The sequence below is a fragment of the Nycticebus coucang genome, chromosome 2 (genome assembly GCF_027406575.1).
Source record: "Nycticebus coucang isolate mNycCou1 chromosome 2, mNycCou1.pri, whole genome shotgun sequence".
NCBI classification, from domain to species: Eukaryota; Metazoa; Chordata; class Mammalia; order Primates; family Lorisidae; genus Nycticebus; species Nycticebus coucang.
The window spans coordinates 7,631,424-7,654,248 of NC_069781.1; the positions used below are offsets into that span (position 1 = coordinate 7,631,424).

The 22,825-nt window shown below is 48.9% G+C and overlaps 1 protein-coding gene and 1 pseudogene across 1 annotated transcript in view; one reads left to right on the forward strand and one right to left on the reverse strand.

Moving 5' to 3' along the window:
- LOC128596102 (40S ribosomal protein S12-like) overlaps window positions 1-22,825 on the reverse strand; it is a 30,628-nt pseudogene that overhangs the window by 7,353 nt on the left and 450 nt on the right.
- Window positions 18,930-22,825, forward strand: part of PTGES (prostaglandin E synthase) — a 29,931-nt gene continuing 26,035 nt past the window's right edge. Inside the window, exon 1 of the mRNA XM_053559967.1 lies at window positions 18,930-19,098. The gene's annotated coding sequence lies outside the window, so the exon portion shown is untranslated. The remainder of the gene's footprint in view (window positions 19,099-22,825) is intronic.

A 22,825-nucleotide genomic window follows, 5' to 3' on the forward strand; every position in this document is an offset into this window, starting at 1 on the left:
CAAAGGAAAAGAAATCACCGTCTTGGAGAGACACCTGCACCTCCACATTCTTTGCAGCACTATTCACATTAGGCAAGATGGGGGCCAACCTAGGTGTTCAACAACGGGTGTGTGGACGAGGGAAATGTAACATACATACACCATGTGATACTGTTCAGCCGTAAAAAAGAAGGCGGTCCTGTCATTCTCGTAACCTGGATGGAGCTGGAGGACGGTTTGTTAAGTGAAAATAGCCGGGAGCAGAAAGTTAAACACTCTACATTCTTATTCATGTGCAGGCTGAAAACAGTTGATTTCATAGAAGTAGCAAGTAGCACAGAGGATACCAGAGGCTGGGATGGTCAGCAGGAAGGAGGGATAGGGCGATGTTGCTTACAGGACACACAGTCACTGGTGGATGGGAAGAGTCAAGTCTCGCGTTCTATACCACTGTAGGGTGATCAGAGTTAACAGTTTATAGTTTCAAACAGAAGGAGGGATACCGAATGTTCCCAACACAAAGAAATTGAGATGACGCATATACTAATTATCCCAATCTGGTCACCATAAATTACATGTATTGAAACATCACTCTGTTCAAGAATATGTATAATTATTTGTCAATTAAAAAAAGTAAAATTTTAAAAAGTCTAAGTGGGGCAGAAATGCTCAAATGACTATATGTAAAATGGATAAATTACCCATTCTATATCCATGAAAATATTTGAAGCAATAGAATAATTTTGAAGCAATAAAATAGCGTCTGCAACAAAAGCAGAAAGATACAGTGAAATCTGAAAGTGGATCAGATCTAGGAACATTATGCTAAGCCAGTCATAAAAAACAAATCTTGGTATGAGGTCCCTGGAGAAGTCAGACTCAGAGAGAAAGGAGTGTGGGGATTTCCAGGGTCGGGGCGGGAGGCAGGGAGAGTCAGCACTTAGTGGGGACAACTTCAGTTTATAGGATGAAAAGAGTTCTGGAGACGGATGGTGGGGATGGTTGTACAGCCATGTTAATGTTAATGCCACTCAACTGTACGCTTACAAATGGTTAAAACAGGATGGTAAGATTTATGTCATGTATATTTTGCCACAGTTAAACATTCAAAAAAAGATTTTTTTAAGTTCTTATGACCATGAACCTCTGAGTGTTAAAATTCTAGATTGAGTCATCGTTCCTATGATTACAACATATCAAAATAGTACCAGTACATGTATTTTTTAATTAATTTACTTTTTTTGTAGTTTTGGCTGGGGTAGGGCTTGAACCCGCCACCCCCAGTATATACGGCCGGCGCCCTACTCCTTGAGCCACAGGCACCACCCAACCAATACATGTATTTTTTTAAACTTTGATTCTCACTTGTGCCCCAAAATGCAAAAAAAGAAAAACTTTGATAAATACTCAGACATCTCTGGGTGTGGTGGCTGCAGGGTAAGGGCCTTGCTGATGCCCTCAGATTCCATTTCCTCTCTAGTAGGGGTCAGGGCTGGTAACTGAAACCTGGCCTTTCTTCTCATAGCCAGAGAAGGAAGACTGGGAAAGACCAGGCGGTTCAGTTTGGGGAAGGAATTCAGTGGGACTGAACATTTGGAAGTGGCTTCCCTCCCCCATTCACGTTGCTACTTGGCCAGTCTGTGCCCACCTGGGGTCAGCTTCCTGCAGTGTCAGGCTCCTTCCTACTTAACCCAAGAGTCCTTTGATGCTCTGGGACAGGATCAGTGTTTGGCCCAGATGTGCATTGATCAGGCTGAAACCTGCTTGACCACAGGCTGCCAGTCCCCCTGAGCTGGCCCCTGCATGTGTGTCCCCACACCCCTCAATCCCACCTGCCCTCCTTGGTCAGGTAATAACCTTCAGAATCCATAGCTCTCACATCAGCTGGCATTGTCTGATTATGCAAAACAGTGGGTTCCCACAGTTGCTTCTGGAGGTGATGCCTCTTTCCTACTCAGGTCCCACATTTCCCTGCACCAGGGCCACGCTGAAGCTGGGATGCAGAGAGATGGGGGCTGGGCATGGGGCAGGAGGTGAGTCGAGGACTTTGCTTGTGGAAGGCACAGTGGCAGGATGTTGCTAAGCTCACTGGGAGTTCTGGGTCTGCCGTGTCTTCCAGGGCCCAGCACAGCCTTCATCCAGGTGTCCACATCCTGCTTTCTCTCTAGCAAGGACCTGGAAAATGGATCAAATCCTAATGGAGTTCAGTACCCATAGGATCAATCTCTGAACAACTTGTTTGCCAGAGGTCTCAGCCTTTTGAATGAGGTAGATTTTTCCAGACAGTTCTTCATAGAAAGGCCTGGACTCTGTTAGGCAAGATGATTTGTACATACCTTTCAGTGGCTTTTTTTTTTTTCTTTTTTGAGACAGAGTCTCACTTGGTTACCCTTGATAGAGTGCTGTGGTGTCGCAGCTCACAGCAACCTCCAACTCTTGGGCTTAAGTGATCCTCTTGCCTCAGCCTCCCAAGTAGCTGGGACTACAGGCACCCACCACAACACCCGGCTGTTTTTAGAGACGAGGTCTTGCTCTGGCTCAGGCTGGTCTCAAACCTGTGAGCTCAGGCAATCCACCCACCTCAGCCTCCCAAGTGCTGGGATCGCAGGCGGGAGCCACCTCGCCTTTCAGTGGCTTTCAGTTTCCCTCCTCAGTAACCACTGCCCAATCCTGGTGGTGGGTGGGGGAGGGGCCTTAGCCTCTCTCAGTCCCCTTTACACTGGCCCCAGGGCCCTGGAGCTCACCCCTCACGGCCACATGTCCCCAGGGGGTATTGGCTTAGCTGCCTTGTCACTTCAGCTGCGGTGGCTCCTACCCTGGAGTAAGGGAGTGCCTCCCTGCATTTGTCTACACAGCAGCCCAGTGACCAATTCTGCGTCCCCACATCCTCCTCAGCATCTGTTACTCACCCCCACCTGCTTGGTTCCCAGCTGTGCCATCACCTGAGGTTCTTTGTTGCAAGCTGACCCTGCCTTGGACTTTTCTAGGACTTGTTAGAGGAATACAGGTGACTCATGAAAATGTAAAAAATGCTGACTGACCACATTTTGGGAGGGCCAGAGCCCCAGGAGTAGCTGTGTGTAGGGCTCAGTGACAGCGCTTGGGGACCTTTGGCAACTTCACCCACCTGAATGCCTGGGTCCAATTTCAACTTGGTGGAGAGAGGGTCTGATTGGGCCAACCTGGGTCAGGTGGACCTCGGGTCAACTAGCCACGGGCTGGGGGAGTGTGAGTGGGTCCCTGCCCCGTCCCCAGTTTGTGCGGCTCTACATGCTTATATAACATTTTGTTTCCTTGAAAGTATGAATATTTTGGGCGGCGCCTGTGGCTCAATTGGTAAGGCGCTGGCCCCATATACCGAGGGTGGTGGGTTCAAACCCAGCCCCGGCCAAACTGCAACCAAAAATAGCCAGGCATTGAGGCGGGCACCTGTAGTCCCAGCTACTCGGGAGGCTGAGGCAAGAGAATCGCCTAAGCCCAGGAGTTGGAGGTTGCTGTGAGCTGTGTGAGGCCACGGCACTCTACCGAGGGGCATAAAGTGAAACTGTCTCTACAAAAAAAAAAAAAGAAAGTATGTATATTTCCCGATTTGTCATTTGATAACTTTTCCCAAATTTGCCACTGAAATCCGTGGAGGGTGAGAAGCTGGCAAAGGGGTAGAAGCCTCTTGACCCCTTGCAGCACTCTCTGGGCAGCCTGTGCACACCTGACACACACCACCTGCCCCTCCCCTCACTATATAATGACCCTGACTTCCCCGCTCCTTTATGGGAGGAGCCTGTGCCCCATTCACCCTCTTCTTAAAAAGTTAACTTTTTAAAATAAAATGACATGTATTTCAAATTGACAAAAATTAGTATCACTTGTAGTATCTTAGGACAAATTGCCCTTGCATTGAGTGGAGGAAGGGCCTGTGGTTTTTCTTTTTGATTAACTGCTGTTAACTGTCCTCAGACAGCTGGGGGACTGTCATCTCTTCTTTAGCCATCATTAGGTGCTACAGCTCTTGCAGGACAATGCTGAAGTTCTGTGAATTCTGGTATCTTGCTGGTACCATTTGGCTCTTGGGTTCACTGCTCTTGAGTTCACTGCTACATTAAAACAACTCCATATTGATTTCTGTTACAAATCTTACAGAGGGTGCTGATTCTGGGTATGTAGGTCCATATTCTATATCAAGACAGTACATTTGGTTTTCATAAGTTGTGTGAGCCCATGGTGGCTGCTGTCTGTCACTGTGGCTGGAAGGCCAGTGCCTCCCTCACCCTACCCATTCTCACTCTCTTTTATCCATCACCACTCTCTTGGAACACTGCCTACAGGGTTCAACTGATGATCTGAAAACATTCAAAACTACTGGCCGGACTCCTCCAGGCCATCATAAATTGAAAAAGGAACCAGGATAGACCTGGAGGGGTGATTTGGTTTCACAGCCGACTCAGACTTTCAGGACCAGAGACAGCGCCCCTAGCCACACCTGTATCTGAAGGAGCCCTGGGCATTAGAAGGAGGGGTGTCGTGGTGCTGGAGGACTGGGAAATTGCCCAGGGCCAGGGGACATCATGTGCTCACACCAAGGAGGCTCAAAGGAGTGCTGGAGAGCTGCAGGACTGAAGACTCGATTCAAATCCCAACTATGTCATTATCTGTAACCTTCGGATAATTCCAAAAAAATGACTTAGAAAAATCTCAAAAGCCTAGTTATTAATATGTCAGCTGTTTACATAAGCTTATCCTCATCCAAATTTTAGTGTCTGTATTAGTCAAAGGGGCCCTCATGGGTTACATGGATTTGGAGTTCTCCTTTTCTTCATGTTTGCTGTGCTTCAAGAATTCACAGTTTATGCAGTCTTTTTTTTTCCTTGATAACAAGTCTCACTCTGTTGCCTAAGATAGAGGGAGCCTCGCTTATAGCTCCTGCCTCAGCCTCCCAAGTAGCTGGGACTACAGGCACCTGCCACAATGTCCAGCTAATTTTTCTATTTTTAGTAGAGATGAGGTCTTGCTCTCCCAGGCTAGTCTCAAACTCCTGAGCTCAAGCAATCCTCCCACCTTGACCTTTCAGACTGCTGGGATTACAGGCATGAGCCACTTTGCCTGGCCTATGACTTTTTTTTTTTTTTTTTGCAGTTTTTGGCCGGAGCCGGGTTTGAACCCACCAACCTCCTGTATGTGGGGCCGGCACCCTACTCCTTTGAGCCACAGGCATCTCCCTGGCTTATGAATATCACCTGTGTTTTCAGGCAGTTTTGTTGAGGTGTAATTATCATAAACAAACCGCATATATTTGAAGTGTACAATTTGATAAGTTTGATGTGTATATACCCACAAAACCATCTTTACAAATGAGATGGCACTCATCTACTGGTGGTCACAACCCCCAAAGAGGCCTTTTGCCATCATTTCCTCTAATCTCCCCTCTCACTGATCTTCTTTCTGTCACTATAGATTAATATCCTTTTTATATACTAATACATATATTAAAAACACTATTACTGCATGTTCTTCTATTTTATTTATTAAGTGTCTGGTAGGAGCCAGATTCTGGGTGCATGACGATCATTCCCTCATTTAATTCTAAAGCAGCCTGTGAGGCAGCAGCGGGAATTCCCACTGGCAGAGGTGATGAGCCTCACATGAGTAGAAAGCAGGGAAGCCAGGAAGGACACCTTGCTCAACCTCTCCGTGCCTCAGTTTCCTCATCTGCAAAATGATTGCACCAGGAGTCCCTGCCTCGTGGAACTGAGGGTCACTGGGATGATGAGTGTGGAGGGCTCCTCGGCAGAGGGCTTGGGCAGGACAGACCAGTAAACAAGTGGTTGTGGTGTAGGACGGACATGAAGGGTATGGGGAGAGCCTGGAGGTAACTGGAGAGGGTTGGTGTGAGAGGCACTTCTAGAAAGTTCTCTTCTTGAGCCCTGGACCACTATTGCCTGTTCTACTCTTGTTGGAAATGCATTCACCCATTTCCTAGTGGCCGAGGGCTTCCTCCGTATCAGGCACAGGGATTCCACAGTGAATCAGAAGGACTTGGTGCCATCCACCAGGGAGCCCCTGTGGTCAGGGGCTGGGGGAAAAGGGGAAAATCCCTATGGAGGTACCAATAAATATTCCCCCACTTTATGATCCCCCGAAGTTTCCTTCCTCCAAGTTCTACCAATGTCATCAGAGACTGACCCGCTACCCCACGGAGAATTCTTTATGAATGCAACATTGTCGAAATGCACTTGGAGGGTATTGCCACACCGCCGCTGCTGGACAGCAGCCTCCCAAGCACACACACATCAATCACCCTGACCTCCCTCTACTGTCCCCTGATCAAGTGCTTCCAGCCCCCAAACCAATCACAAACTGATGGCCAAGAGCCAGGCATGGGAACACCTGATCTGAAACCCACCCACAGCGCTACAAGTGAAGGTGATTTTGGCCGCTGTCCATTTTCAGTAGAGACCCAATCGCTCACTTGTGAATTCTCTGTAGAACATGGTTAGCCCAAAGCTGGGTGATTCTCCCCTTGGGGCCTGTCCATTCCCTTTGACTTCTCAATGGGGTATGAACTCGAGGGCTGTTAGCCCACCCCAAAAGCAAAACATAATGGGGAAAGGAAATATGCCAACCAAATTGATCACATACTGCCAAAGTCCAAATCCAAGGTCAGAGAAGGAGGTTAATGGATTGCTGCCACAGCGACTTTAGGTGTTAAGTAAATGATCTGGCGTAAGCAGAAAAGGGGAACTGGATTCTGAGGCCCATGGGTACTGATTCCCCCAGCACTGGGTACTGTGAGACCAGGAAGGACTTGATCCAGGGCCAGAGACCCCTCCCCTCCCCCTGCCCTTCCCTCTCCCTCCTCCTCTCTCATCATCTTCTCTCTGTGATCTGCCCCATTTTCTGCATATCAGCAAGTTCTGCTTCTTCCAGGAAGCTGAGCAACAGCATGAAACTCACTCACTGTCTTCTCCCCCAACCCCAACAATGCCAATTCCAAAGTCCCAGGGAAGGGATTTGGCTGGCCCAGCGTGGGTCTGGTGCCCCACTGATCTGGTCATCTTTGGCCAGGGGTGGGAGCAGCACCACACAGAATGAACTGTGGCTGCCCTGTTGCCTTTATGTGAATGAGCACAGGGCGGTTCCTGCAGAGGGAACCTAATGCGTATCCCCCACATTAGTGGACTGGCTTCTGTGTGCCAGACTCCCCACTCCCATCAGTGCAGGCAACAGGGAGATGGCCACTGATGCTCAGAAGGTACAGTCCAAACCCTCTTACCTCCCGCTCTCCTCAGTACAAAGTCTCCATGCTTGCCGGGCGACTCTTGCTTTGCAAAACAACCCTGCTCAGTCCTTAGTTTGTTCATTCATGCACTCAACTACTGTTCTTTGAGCACCAATCAATGTGCCAGGAATGGTGTAAGTGTGAGCAAGACCAGTCAGGGGCCTCCTAACCTCCCCTAACCATGCTGTGGTGGATACACAATGAACAAAGGAATGATTGCCCCACTATGGCCATTTCAGAGGGTAACGAATGCCAGCAAGAAAAAGTCCAGGGGCAGTGCCGAAGTGTCTCTCTGCTCTCTCTCAGGCTGTGAGCCCCTCACAAGAAGCCACAGTGATCTTGTCTTTTGCACCCTCCAGGATTTCGGAAGTGTCTTGTCAGTAACTGGGAGGGGTCTGAGATTTTGCCCTCTTTGCAAGCCCACAAGTTAGCCCGCCAATCTCATGGTGGCTGGCAAAGACGCAAGCCTCCTGAGTCAGAGACAAAGAACTTTATTACTTGTGGCACAGCAGATGCCAACGGATATTTATGAAATGAATAGATGGTCAGAGACTCTTCAGTCCCAAGCTACATACCCGGGAAATGTCAGTCCCCCAACTTGTTGTAAGAGTTAGGGTGGAAGAGCCCCTGAAGTCAGTTGAAGAATTAGGGTGGAAGATAAGATTGGTTTGGCAATGTCTGGTGAAATGAAGATGTATGTGCCCTGCAGCCCAGAAATTCCCCTCTTCAAGTCTTTATTATGTTCTGGCACACATTGATAACGAAAGGCTTGGTACAGCTCACTGGGGCTAGAGGAGGCTGTCGTTGCTCCCTAGCCCACAGCTCTGCCTGCCTCAGGCCCACCTGTAACCTTCATGCCAAGGAGGGTGCAGAGCCCTGGCCTCTAGGAACTCATGCCTCTGCACAAGGAGACAGGTTCAAGGATGTTTATTATAGAGCTATTTATAACATTGAACATTGAAATCAAACCTAATTTCCCATCACTAGGGGAAAGGATAAATAAACCATTGTTTAGTCCTGTAATGGACTATTACATGGAAGTTAAAAATGGATGCATGTGAACATATGTATCAATTATGTGTAGGTCTCAGGAGTCATAGTAAAAAGCAAAAGTGGCAAGAGGACCCGTATAGCACCTCGTGTGTGTGCACCGTGAAATGAACAGTATGCTACACATTTCTATGGGCACAGACGTGTAATTAAAGTAAAAACAAAACGCAAAAGGAATTGATGTACTTCAACTTAGGCAGAGATGATTTTTGAGAAGGAAGGTCGAAGAGATGCGGCTTGAAACTTTCATTTTATTAAAGATACAAAGACCTGAAGCAGATACAGTAGAACCTCTGTAAGGTGACCACCCGACAGACTGTGACAAACTGGTCAACGCACAGAGATGGGCAACATTAGGAACTAGGCCTACTGCATTGATATGTACATGTGATGCATGTCCGGTCTATGAGAATTAGGTCAACTTAAGGACATGGTCAACGTAGGGAGGTGGTTAACTACAGAGGTTCTACCATAAAGCAAAATATAACATCTGTTAAATCTGAGTGGAGAGTAAATGGAAAGCATGTTATTTAGACAAATCTGGAGAATCTGGTCTCTGGTGACCTGGGGAGTGTTGCTATTGCTGTCTGCCAGAAAACAGCTAGAAACCATTAATTTTCCCCAAACCCAGTCCTACCAGGGGCTTCTCAGAGGAAGGCCCATGTACTTCCAAGTTTGACCACTAGATGGAACCAGAACACAGAGTTAGAAATGGGCCACCTGAGGCAGGGATGCGAGATCCCTCCAAGCAACTTAACCCTGGGATGCATTAGTTTTTGCGAGAGTGAAGCAGAGACAGGATTTGAGAAAGTGAGAGGTAGGTAAAGGCAGAAAAACAGCGGCAAGGTAACAAAAGGATTCCAATTGAAGTGGACCTACCATTCACAGATGTTGGTAATGTACCTATTTTCTAGTCCTCAAAATTATCCAAGATGTAGTTATAAACCAACAAGGGGTTCAGGGAAACTCTGGGCCTCAGTTTTCTGTTATGTAAAGTAGGGAGAATAGTAGTGTCTATTCTATAGGAATGTTGCAGGATGACATGAGATTACATGCATGAATCCCTTGGCACATAGTAGGGCTTTGACAAGTGGTAGAAACAGCAGACCCTAAGTCCCAGCCTGTCCTAAAGAAATTCTGGGAGCAAGGTTGAGGTTTAGAAACAACAGTACAGTGAACAAAAAAAAAAATTTTTTTTTTTTTAGACAGAGTCCCACTCTGCCACACTGGGTAGAGTGCCGTGGCATCATCTTAGTTCACATCAACCTTAAACTCTTGGTCTCAAGGGGTCCTCTTGCTTCAGCCTCCCACGTAGCCAGTACTACTGGTGCCTGCCTTGATGCCTGGCTAGTTTTGCTATTTTTAGTGGAGACAGGATCTTGATCTTGCTCAGGCTGGTCTGGAACTCCTAAGCTCAATTGATCCACTCAACTCAGCCTCCCAGAGTGCTAGGATTACAGGTGTGAGCCACTGCACCCGGCCTGTGAACAAAACTAATGCTCTCAGGAAGGGTGTTGATTTTCCCAGGTACCCAGTGTTGGGAAAGGAAAGTGGCTAGATGTTTGAGATGTTGAAAGAGGAAGAGCTAGAAATCCTGCCACCTCCCGAAGGGGGAGATGACATCATCCATTCCTTCCCTCACTCAGACAAATATTTAGGGAGCAGCTACCCTGTGCTGGCCCTGGGATACAAGCAAGACAGACACCACCTCTCCTCAGAGGGACTTACAGCCCAGTAGGGGCAGAGCAAATACTTGGTGAGGATTCAAGGGCAAAGATGAGGCAGGGATCAGATCACACAAGGTTAAATCAGGAGGCCCTGTGTGCAGCTGGAGGGGGACCAGGCCGTTCACACATAAATTTCTTTGAAATAAAAAAAAAAAAAAAAAAAAGTCATGTTCTATCCCAATGCTAGCTTTTTATTTTTATTTTTATTTTTTATTTTTTGAGACAGAGTCTCACTATGTTGTCCTCATTAGAGTGCTGTGGCATCACAGCTCAGCAACCTCAAACTCTTGGGCTTAAGTGATTCTCTTGCCTCAACCTCCTGGGTAGCTGGGACTACAGGTACCCGCCACAACACCTGGCTATTTTTTTGTTGCAGTTGTCATTGTTGTTTAGCTGGCCTAGGCTGGGTTCGAACCCACCAGCCTTGATGCTTGTGGCTGACACTGTAACCACTATGCTATGGGTGCCGAGCCCCAATGCTAGCTTTTAAAATAACATTTTTGAGACATATTCTGCATATCATATAATTCACCGTTTTTGAGTGTAATTTAGTGATTTTTAATAAATTTATCAACTTACTATGATGCAACCACCACCATAAGTCCGTTTGGAAACATTTTCATGATCTCTCATGCACCTTTTCTGTAAATTCCTAATCTGCCCCTGCTCCTGCCGTAGGCAATCTAACTTCTGTCTTTATAGTTTTGCCTTTTCTAGCTATTTCATATGATTTTCTTTTCTTTCTTTTTTTTTGAGACAGAGTCTCATTATGTCGCCCTCAGTGGAGTGCCATGGTGTCACAGCTCACAGCAACCTCCATCTCTTGGGCTTAAGCGAATCTCCTAGCTCAGCCTCCCGAGTGGCTGGGACTACAGGTGCCTGCCACAATACCCAGCTATTTTTTGGTTGCAGTTGTCATTGTTGTTTAGCTGGCCTGGGCCAGGCTCCAACCCGCCAGCCTCGGTGTATGTGGCCAGTGCCCTACTCACTGAGCTACAGGCACCGCCAAGGGCATAATATTTTTGAGGTTCGCCTACGTTGTAGCATTTATCTGTAGCTGGCTCCTTTTTATTGCTGAATAATGTTCCACTGTAAGAATGTCACGCTTTGTTAGTCCACCAGTTGGTAGACCTTTGGATTATTTCTAATTTTTATCTAACTCAGCCCAGAAAATTTAAACCTGGGCCTGTGGGTGGATTTCAGAACTTCTGCTAACCCCTTGAGAAGACATGAAAATGTGTGTGTGTATGTGTGTGTGCGTGTGTTTTATGGAGAAAGTTCTGTAGCTTTAACAGAGTATCAAAAGGTACTGTGCCAGGCCAGGGGCAGTGGCTCCCTCCTGTAATCCCAGCACTCCGGGAGACCAAGGCAGGTGGATTGCTTGAGCCCAGGAGTTTGAGACCTGCCTGAGCAAGAGCCAGAGTCTGTCTCTAAAACTAGCCAGGTGACTGTAGTCCCAGCTACTAGGGAAGCTGAGGCAAGAAAGAGCATTGCTGAGCCCAAAAGTTTGAGGTTGCTATGAGCTATGGTGCCACGGCACTCCACTGAGGGGACAAAGTTAAGACTTTGTCTCAGAAAAAAAAAGTTCTGTGCCCATCTCCCCCAAATGTTGAGAAGCACAACTCTAAACTAAGTTGCCTGGATGAAGCCAGTCTAAATTAGGTGGAGTTATTTATCATTCTAGTCAAAGAATGGGGGTCTTTGTTTGTGGACGTAGCACAGAGCATCTCCTGGTTGAGGATGGAAGGCAGCGGCCAAAGTGACGGCAAAGTGACACACTCCTGAATCGGAGTCCAGGGTGGGCTCTGAAGGTCTGCTTGTAGCAGTTCTCCCTGGGACAGCGTCCTGAACACGAGCTGAGGTTCTCAGGCTAGCCCGTGACAGTTGTTTAACACGCAAACAGCCCACCTTACCATCCTGAGTGATGCAGGGCCGGAGAGAAGGCGCGAGAAGTTCCCAACCCCGTTTCTAATGCAACAACGAAGGAAGACCCTCTTTTTTTCTTTTTTTTTTTGTAGAGTTTCACTTTATTGCCATTAGTAGAGTGCCATGGCATCACACAGCTCTCAGCAACCTCTAACTCTTGGGCTTACGCGATTCTCTTGCTTCGGTTTCCCGAGTAGCCGGGACTACAGGTGCCCGCCACAACGCCCGGCTATTTTTTTGTTGCAGTTTGGCCAGGGCTGGGTTTGAACCCGCCACCCTCAGCATATGGGGCCGGCGCCTTACCGACTGAGCCACAGGTGCCGCCTGGAAGACCCTCCTTTTAAGAAAATTGATAGTATTTTATCCTGGGGAAAAAAATTGAATCAACACACAAGTAGAAAGAATAGCTATGACAAGCAACCACATCTCCTGCCCCCGGACTCTACAAAGTTAATGTTCCCCATACTGATCCCTCTTTCTCTCCTTTTTTTCTTCCAATGGACTCATTTGAAAGCAGTTTGCAAACATTTTAAAATTTCATCCCTAAAGCCTTCATTATATGTTCTAACTCCTGCAAAACCACAATGCTACTATCATCCACTTTAATTTCAATACCATAACATTATGTATTATCCAGTTCACATTCAAATATCTCCAATTATAACAATAATGTCCTTAGAATTGTTTTTTTTTTGAGACAGAGTCTCACTATGTCACCCTCAATAGAGTGCTGGGGTGTCACAGCTCATAGCAACCTCCAACTCTTAGGCTTAAGCAATCCTCTTGCCTCAGCCTCCCCAGTAGTTGGGACTACAGGCGCCCGCCACAATGCCCAGCTATTTTTTTGTTGCATTGTCATTGTTGCTTAGCAGGTCCAGGTCAGGTTTGAATCCGCCAGCCCTGGCGTATGTGGCTGGCACCCTAACCACTGACCTATGTGGCTGGCTCCCTAACCACTGAGCTATGGGCGCTGAGCCTAGAATTTTTTTTTTAAATCCAAGATCTAATTAAAGATTAAACCTTGCATTTTGTTATCATGGGAAGTCAAACTGAACTGAACCAAGGTTAATGAACACTGCCAGAACTTGCACTGGCCAGGCGCCTGGGGGAAGCTCCATGCACACAGCATCTGGTCCCATCCACTGCCCACACTTTAGAGAGAGAGGTGGCATCTCGTCAGAGATCTAAGCTGCCATCACCAGGGTTTGGTGGATAAGAAAAGCAAGTTACTGGACCTGCAACGACTTGCTCAGGTCCTCCATCTGGGAGAGGCAGAGCTGGGACTGGATGCCAAGGCCAGCTGATTTTGAGCGCCCAGGACCTGCTGTACTGGCCACTCTGTGGATCCTGCACCTCCAGTCCCATCCGGGGCCCAGTCCTGCAGCCCAGCATTTTCTAACCCATGCTGTTGTTTGATGTGCAGTTCTGTTCTGCTGCAGGGGGAAGCACCCCACCTCCCAGAGGCTTCTGGCTAGTCCTTAACGGCAATACTTTTTGGGTGGAGGGACCAGGTGCTGCCAAGAGATCTGAGTACAGGAGGTACTGAGGGGACACTGGTGGAGGTCCAGAACTAAGAACAAACTGCAGGACACCAGCGAGTTGGTGCCACTCTGGAGCACAGGCTGCACCTGGGTTTCTGCCCCCACAGAGCTTCCTCTGCTCTGAAAGGCACCAATGGAGAGTCCGCAGAGCGGGCCAGGGAGCCTCAGGCTGCCACCTGTCACTTCTTAGAAGAGACCCACCATAATACCCATAATGGGTGTGTGTACTTTACAATATATTTTTCAAATTGCAGAAACAGGACGTGTGCTTGAAGAAAATTAGAAGATACAAACAAACACATAAAAATAGGCAGAAACCTCACATCCCCACCCCACCGTCAATGCCGCCTGCCTGCCCAGCACACGGGGTTTGTTTGGGTTCAGTTTTCCCAACTGAGATCTTAAGTGAATGAATCACTGGAGGATGAGGCACTGTGGTTTTACAGGAGAAAATTATTGTTCTTAGGAGATGCTAATTAAATGATCTTAATGTGATTTCATTTGGATAACAGAACAAAATGTGCTGCTTTATAAGCCCCTCTTGTCATTTGGTGATTTATATTTTCCATTTCAGAAAATCTTCATCTGGCCTAAAACAAGGTTTTATTTTCTCAGGGAACTCGAACTTGCCCTTCACTGCTGGTTTGTGCATGCTGGCGTTCAGCCCAGGGCATGCGTCTCATCCAGGAGTTATGTCCTTGAGGTTCTAGTGTGCCTCCTCCTTTGAGACCATGAGCCATGGCAGGGACGGGGCCAGGTGTCTTGTGGCAAGTCCTACCCTCTGATTTGTCTCTCAGCCTCATCATGTAGTTCAACTTGTTTCCCCAGGCCCCAACTTCCTCCAAACTGGGAGTTCAAGAAGTGTGGTGGTTGGTGTCAGGTGTCAGGGGGATGCCCGTGCATTTGGTCTATTCTGGGTGTGTCTGTGAGAGTGGTTCTGGGTTCTGGGTGAATTAATATTTGAATTGGCAGGCAGGACAGAGCAGGTCTCCGGCAGTGGGGGAGCACCCAGTCAACTGCAGACCTGAAGGCAAAGGCTGGGAAGAAGGATTGTCGCCCGCCTGGCTGTGTGGGCTGGGACATCTTTCTCTACCTTTCGACAGAAACTTGCACCATCACCCCTCTTGGTCCTCAAGCCTTCAGACTGAGCCTGGAACTATAGTACCCTCTCTCCTAGGTCTCGAGCGTGCCAACCGAGATCTTGAGATATCTCAGCCTCCATCATATTGAGGGAGCCAATTCCTTCCTTCTTTTTATTTTTTGAGACAAAATCTCACTTTGTCACCCTGGATAGAGTGCCATAATGGCATAGCTCACAGCAACCTCAAACTCTTGTGCTCAAGAGTTCTTCTTGCCTCAGTCTCCCAAGTGGCTGAGACTACAGCTACCTGCCACCACACCCGGCTAGTTTTTAGTTTTAGTAGAGACGGGGTCTCGCTCTTGCTCACACTGGTCTCAAACTCTTGAGCTCAAGCAATCCACCTGGCTTGACCTCCCAGAGTGCCAGGATTACAGGCGTGAGCCACCAGTTCCAGCCTGGAGCCAATTTCTTATAACTAATCTCCCTCTCTCTCTGACAGATAGATATGTGTGTGTGTGTATGAACCTCTTTTTTTCCATTGATATTTAATATGGAGATATATCCAACATCTATAGAATAGATAGATAGATAGAGATATAGGTGTAGACCTATATCCTGTTGGTTTTGTTTCTCTGGAGAACCCTAAATAATACTAGAGCAAGGGTGTATGGAGCCTGTGATAACAGTTTCCAGTAACATAGCTGTGCATCAACAGAGGAGCAGTCCCCCCCCTGCCCTTCCCCGTCTTGCCCCTGGAGATGATGGACACTGCTACGGCCGAGTGTCCCTCCTTTCAGCCCCTTTTCGCGGCTTATCCAGAAATGCAGCTTATGGACTGATACAAAGTCCACATATGGACTGATACAAAGGCTATTGTCCTTTTTTTTTTTTAAATTTCAGATTAATGTGAGGGTGCAAACCATTAGGTTACAATGTTTACATTTATTATGCAGAGTCCCTATTGTAGTCATATCCCACACCCAAGGAGCTATGACTATTTTTAATAATTGTTTTTAAATATGGCTTTTATTTACTTATTTATTTATTTTATTTTATTTTTTTTTTTTTTTATTTTTTTTGTGGTTTTTTGGCCAGGGCTGGGTTTGAACCCACCACCTCCGGCATATGGGACCGGCGCCCTACTCCTTGAGCCACAGGCGCCGCCCAGAAAGGAGCTTTTTTTTTTTTTTTTTTTTTTTGGTTTTTGGCCAGGGCTCACCACCTCTGGCATATGGGACCGGCGCCCTACTCCTTGAGCCACAGGCGCCGCCCTATTTTATTTTATTTTTTTAGAGACAGAGTCTCACTTTGTCGCCCTTGGTAGAGTGCAGTGACATCACAGCTCACGGCAACCTCCAGCTCTTGGGCTTAGGCAATTCTCTTGCCTCAGCCTCCTGAGCAGCTGGGACTACAGGCACCTGCCACAACGCCTGGCTATTTTTTTTTTGTTGCAGTTTGGACGGGGCTGGATTTGAACCCGCCACCCTCGGCATATGGGCCCAGCGCCCTACTCACTGAGCTACAGGAGCCGCCCTGTTTTTAATAAATTTAATGACGTCTGTTGGCCATGTTGTCCATGCCACTCCCTGGAGATGGAGTCCTGCCCTGCAGGCCAGGCCAACAGCCCAAGAGGACATGGCAGACCTGCCCCAGGTGGTCACGCAGAGAGACTCCTGCCTGCCTGTACCCAGAACTAGACAATGGACTAGGGGCAGAGGTCGAGGTGCAAGTTGGGGATTGGATATAGCACACAACTTAGTAAACTATCTCAGTCTCAGTTGGGCGCAGTGGCTCAGGCTTGTAATCCTAGCACTTTAGGAGGCCAAGGTGGGAGGATCCCTTGAGCTCAGGAGCTGGAGACCAGCCTGAGCAAGATTGAGACCCCTGTCTATACTAAAAATAGAAAAATTAGCTGGCGTGGTGACAGTTGCCTGAAGTCCCAGCTACTCAGAAGGCTGACGCAGGAGGATCGCTTGAGCCTAGGAGTCCGACGTTGCTGTGAGCTATGATGCCATAGCACTCTAGCCTGGGTGACAGAGAGAGACTCTGTCTCAAAAAAAGAAAAAACAATCTCACTCTTAAGATGTTTCCTTGATAACAAAAGTTACTGAAAGTTTATGGGAGCAAGCTCTAAAACCTTTCCAGGAACCAGGTCTAATCTCTTAACTGTCTGGCAAGGTACTTGAGGAAAGTTCCCGGGCCAAGCTGTGCCTCACCCCACTAGCTGTTGGGGAGACGATCCCAGCTGCCATAGGCCCCACCCCCAGTTCTACACCGGACCATGGGCTCATTAAATGTGTCTTGAGTAATACTTGGGGCCTGCTGGAGCTCGACCCCCTTTGGCTGAGGTGGGGGGCAGTTCTGAGAGGAGGGGAATGCGGGCAGGTCCCTCTTCCTACATGACCACCTACTCCAGACTGTGATCTTGACAGCTACCTCCCTGTCTTGTTTGCCACTATGTCCCTAATGCCTAGGACAAGGCCTGGCACAGAGTTGGCACTCAGTGAATGAATGAATGAATGAATGCTAGCAGGATGTAAATTGATAAAGCGTAGTTGATCGTGTGAATCAAAGGTCTTAAAGATGGAAGCTTACACTTTAATCCAGAAATTCCACTTAGGAAGGCACAAGGGGTTCATCTCAGCATTATTTGGGGAATGAAAAGGGAACCGCTTAAACGTCCAAAATTAGTTAAGCACAAAATTGGATTTTTCTTCTTTTTTTCTTTTTCTTTTTGAGATAGTGTTTTGCTCTGTCTCTTGGGCTAGAGGGCAATGGCAACGCCTGGGCTCAAGGGATCCTCTTGCCTCAGCCTCCCGAGTTAGCTGGCGCCCGCCACCATACCCAGGTAACTTTTCTACTTTTTGTAGAGATGAGATCTTGTTCTTGCTCAGGCTAGTCTCCAAGTCCTGGCCTCAAGCAATCCTCCCGCCTCGGTCTTGGATTATGGGTGTGAGCTGCTGTCCCTGGACATGAATTCTTGGTCTTTTCTCCTACATCGGTATTTCTTCCAGGTTGCCCATTGTAGCTCCTCAGCTGTTCAAGTCAGAGACCTAGACATTGAGATTTTTTTTTTTTTTTTTTTTTTGGTTTTTGGCCGGGGCTGGGTTTGATCCCACCACCTCCGGCATATGGGACTGGCGCCCCACTCCTTGAGCCACAGACATCGCCCAACATTGAGATTTTCATTTTATTTTTTTATTGAGGTACAATTTATCTGCAGTTAAAAAGCATAAACAGGATGGTGCCCATAGTTCAGTCAGCAGGGCACCAGCCACATACACGGAGGGTGGTGGGTTCAAAACCGCCTGGCTCGCTAAAACAATGACAACTGCAACAAAAAAATAGCCGGATGTGTGGCAGGCACCTGTAGACCCAGCTACTTGGGAGGCTGAGGCAAGAGACTCACTTGGGCCCAGGAGTTGGAGGTTGCTGTGAGCTGTGACACCATGGCACTCTACCCAGGGTGACAGCTTGAGACGCTGTCTCAAAAAAAAAAAAATAGCATAAACAATTCATAGTTCAATGGAATTTTTACCCATGTGGATACTCCGTATCTCCCACCCAGGTGGGGACAGTAATCTCGCAGCACTCAGGGGCTCCCTCAGGTCCTACCCTCCCTCAGCCTAGAGGGGGCCACTCTTCTGACTTCTGACATTTTCTCACTTCCCTGTTCTCTAACGTCTGATGGCCAGGCTGTCCCCGAGGCCGTCAATCCTCCAGGCAACAGCAGCAGCCTCCACCTTGTCCACTCTCCTTCTCTAGCTTGCTCTGGGTCTATACCGAGCTGAGCACCCTGGGCCAGGACCACAGCCCAGACGAGGGGGGACGGTGGGGGTCACTGGGCATGGTGGCAAAGGTGGCAAGTGGTGACGCTGGGACACACTCATGGGTGGTCAGACTCCTGAACCCAGGCTTTGAGCCACTCTACCACCTCTGTGTGAACAAATGAATGAATAAACCCATGACCTACTACAAAGCTTTCTTTTTCAGAAATATGGCTAATCTTGGGGAAAATCAAAAGTCCCATTACCTACCAGTTGAATTGAATTTGGTTATGAGGTTGCTTTCTGAATCAGAGAAGAGGAAAGGAGAGAAGAGCAGGAGGGGAGCAGGAGAGAGGAGAGAGGACGGAGGAGCGGGGAGGGAGGCGAGAGGAGCTGGCAGGGCCCAGCAGGCGGGGCAGGGACATCTCTGGAGGGAGCTTTCCTTCACTGTGGTAATTTCCTGAGGCCTGGTGGTGACCCTGGCAGAGGAGGGGGACTTTGTCTGCCCAGCGTCTGGCCCCTGAACAGCAGAGGCTTAAGAGGCAGGGGAGGTGGCCCCAAGGCCTGCGGTTTGAGTGAGGAAAGCGATTGCATAATAATGGACAGCCTGGTCACAGTCCCCGCCTGAGTCCCCGCCTGAGTCACGTTTGACTGGGGGGGAGGAGAGAGCAAGAGCCAGAAGCCCCTGGATCTCAAGCTGGCCAAGGCCTCCCAAGTGACGTCTGAGGTCACTGCGGGATGAACCCAGACACAGGTGCCTGGGGACAGGGTAAGAGGTGGGATGGAGGGGCTCAGTCAGAGACTGTCTTGGAGGGAGGGCCACCCCACCCCTCCTGGGCCCTCTGCCGGATCCTGCAGCCTCCCCCTTGAGTGGCTGTTCTTCTGGGCCTCATCCTGGCCTTCTGGTCTCAGGGCCCTAGTTTCACCTGCTCTAGGCGTGTCACTCAGTCTGCACAGAGCTGGGGAACAACATGACTGGGGATAAATAGGCTTTCAGCCAGGAGGACACATTTTTTCCCTTTTTCCCTCTATTGTGCAATTCAGAGGCCAAAACCCCTTGGGTCCCCAGGGGCTGGGTGGGTCACTGATGACCACGTGGGACGGCTGCTAGAAGAAGACCATGAGATAATCTGTCTCAAGCACTGGGGGCTGCGTGTGGTGGGTAGTGTTGCTGCTGTTAACAGTAATCAGTGTTGTTATGTAACAATTCTTATCACTGGTTTTACCCCAGCTCTGGCCCTCAGCCTCCCTGTCCTGGAGGTAAGAGACAGCTGGTACTCTCCGGCCAGGTCTCCTGCTCGGCTTGCAACCTGCCTGCCTGCCCCTGGGTCTGGTTGGATTCTTCTCTTAGCCATTGCTGGTGACATGATTAAAAGTGACACGCCCACAGCCCCAGAGACAGCTGATGGGTCCCTGTGGCCAGAATCCTTCCTAGAAAACAGCCTGGAAGGAAGCCCGTGGTGGTGGATATGGTGGCAGCAAAGAACTAACGGCCCGGGGTCAATGCCACACGGTCTGTGCCAGGGAGGCCGGATCAGACGGGGCGGGGGCCGACATGGCTGCACAGTTTGAGTGTGGGAGAGACGGAGAAGCAGCAAGGGGCTCTTTCCCTAAGGTCCCTGAGGACAAGCCAGGCGCAAAATCGCCTTCGGGGTGCTTGGCTTCTGCTGGAGCAGGGGGCAGACTCCAACTGGCTCAGGTTTGGATGGTTTCGCTGCCATAGCTGGGGGTGCACGGAGGACCCTGGGATAAAGCAGTTCACAGCGAGGATGCTGGGCCCCCAGTACCCAGATGAGGACCCCAGGGCTGGTCAGGAGCTAAGGTGGATTTCCCTGGGGGCCTTTTTTCATTTCCAGTGTGCACATAAGCCCCCAGCCCCAGCTCGGCCTCCTCGGCTCCTGCACACACCCCTCTTCATGGCTTGCCCAGCATCTTCAGTTCATAGCCGGGGACAATTGTCCAGGCTATTCATGTTGTTGGCTGTTGGCTAGCCTCCTATTGCTGCCTGTGGTCAGGGGCCCTCCCTGCCCAGTCATCTGTGGCCATGGTGCTGGGACGCAGGCGAGGAACACGTGGCCTGCCTAGGGAAGTGCTGAGGGTTGCTTCTACTGTGTATGGGGCAGGTACCCCTTACAGGGGCCCAGAGGCAGTCTGCTTTCTGAGTCTCATCCCATACACTCTCTGGCTTCTGCCCAGCCAACCAGATTCCTGGGGACCCACCAAAAGCCCCCCTCCTCCACCGAGCTTGTCCCCTGCCTGGTATACACGCGTCCTGACCATGGTCTTATTCTGCCGTGGGGAAGTTCTTCCTTTACTTGTTTCTACCTTCACGGGACTGACAGTTCATGGAGCGTGTGCAGCAATCCCAAGCCTGGGGCCTCAGTCAGGTTTGCCGGGTGTGTGCTGGCCCAGTGGTTATGGGGAAGGGGATGCTAAGTTCACAGGTGTCGGGGGCAGGGGTGTGCACATCCCCCAAACACACCCTCTTCCACCAGGCTGTGCTGGCAGGTCTGCACCTGACCCCGGTGCACCAGCCCCGATTTGAGACGCAGGGTCATTCTGTGGAGGAGTCAACTTCCCTGGGCATCCTAAGTGGCTGCTGTGTTTGTAGAGTGTCCCAGAGTAAAGGTCGGTGCCTACTTCCCACCGCTTCTGGCTGGCTGGACTCAGTAAAGCTTGTCCTCTGCATAAAAGCTTTGCCCCTGGAATTACACTGGCCTGGCTGAATCTCAGTTGTTGAAATAACAATAGCAATACCAACAGCAGTGACAGTTATATTTAACGCCGGGCACAATCCCGTGTGGCCTGGATCATCTCAGCAATCCTGGGAGGAAGTTCGTAGTATCACACCGGCTTTAGAGGTGGAGGAAGTGAGGTTCGGCATGGTGCTCTGGTAGGAAGCAGGAGTCACTGACAGCAACCAAGCACCGGCTCAGGGCTCTCTCTGTGCCTCAGCTGGGGCCATCAGCAGGTCACTTGGCCTTTTTAGGACTGTGTTTTCCTTATTCACAAGTGGGATGAGAAGATTTAATGCAGGAAGTGGATTTATTTATTTTCTGTAGAAAATAATCTCCTTCCTTCCTTCCTTCCGTCCATCCGTCTCATTCTGTCATCCTGGGTAAAGTGCCATGGTGTCATTATAGCTCACAGCAATCTCAAAATCTTGAGTTGAACTGATCTTCTTGACTCAGCCTCCTGAGTAGCTAGAGGTGCCTGCCACCATACCTGGCTAGTTTTTCTATTTTTAGTAGAGATGGGGGGTCTCGCTTTTGCTCAGGCTGGTGTCGAACTCCTGAGCTCAAGTGATCCACACACTTCAGCCTCCCAGAGTGCTAAGATTACAGATGTGAGCCACCATGCCTGGCCACAGGAAAATAAGTGCTTTTCAAATTGGAAAACTTAGAATGCAAAGTTTATACTGGATTTGGAGACCTAATGTAGAAAAAAAATGTCAACTATCTCATTGATATAATTTAAAAATATTGATGATATGTTAACATGATAATATACAAATGTTGGTAAAAGAAAAAATTCTTTTTTTCTATTACCCACAGCACCTCTGACAGCAAATGTGTGGGTTTTCCACACTAAGTAATTCTGGCCCTAACTGCTTGGAGTTAGCACAGACCCCAAAGTCTGAGGGCTCATACTCACGAGACTATCACCACATCAGATGCCAATCGCAGGTCCAGATTGTCACCTGTGCTTCTGACCAACTGGCTGTAAGTCAGAGGTTTTCATGAGACCCTGGTCAGGCTTGGGTGTGGGGAGGTGTATTATGCTCCAGAAGAACTGCTTGAGTTTGAGAATGGATGTTAAGGGCATGGGATATGATGGGAGGAACAGGTATGATCAGGCCAAACATACTGCTGTGGGCTTGCTAAGCGGAGAGTCTGCATTTAATGCTGGAGCTCAGGGAGTTAGAGAGGGCTCTAATAGTTCGGCTGGTTGGTTAGCTGACACATGGACCCAAAAGTGGCCCATTGTGATCAACCTGGAAATGTCAGGAATGCCTTAGTTCAGTGAGGAAGGAATTCAAAGGCTGGGGGAGGTCAGAGTGGATGCATCATGTAAGTCCCACTAACACACCTTGCCCTTGTCCCAGTCCCCTGAGGAATAAGTTTGCGAGGGGAGCCCAGACACCCTTGCAGAGCTCTGGGCTTGCCCTTCTCTGTGGACCAGACTTCCTGGGGGACCTGCAGTCACGGACTTGGAAACCTACAGGCAGTGAGAGGAACCGGATGCCAGAGGCCAGCTGGTGGCACTCCCCTCCCTACTGGCAGGGACACAGTCAAAGCAGCACTCGGAACCATCTGACCTGCACAGCCTATGGTGTTGGCTCCTTGATCACTAGTTCCTAGGAGAGAAAATAGGAGGAAGCCTACTGGATTCTTATGGGATCTGCAGAGGCAGAAGGCTATAAATCAAATGAACAAAAGGTTAGCCTGAACCATAAAAACAGAGTCTTGGCCCCTCAACTA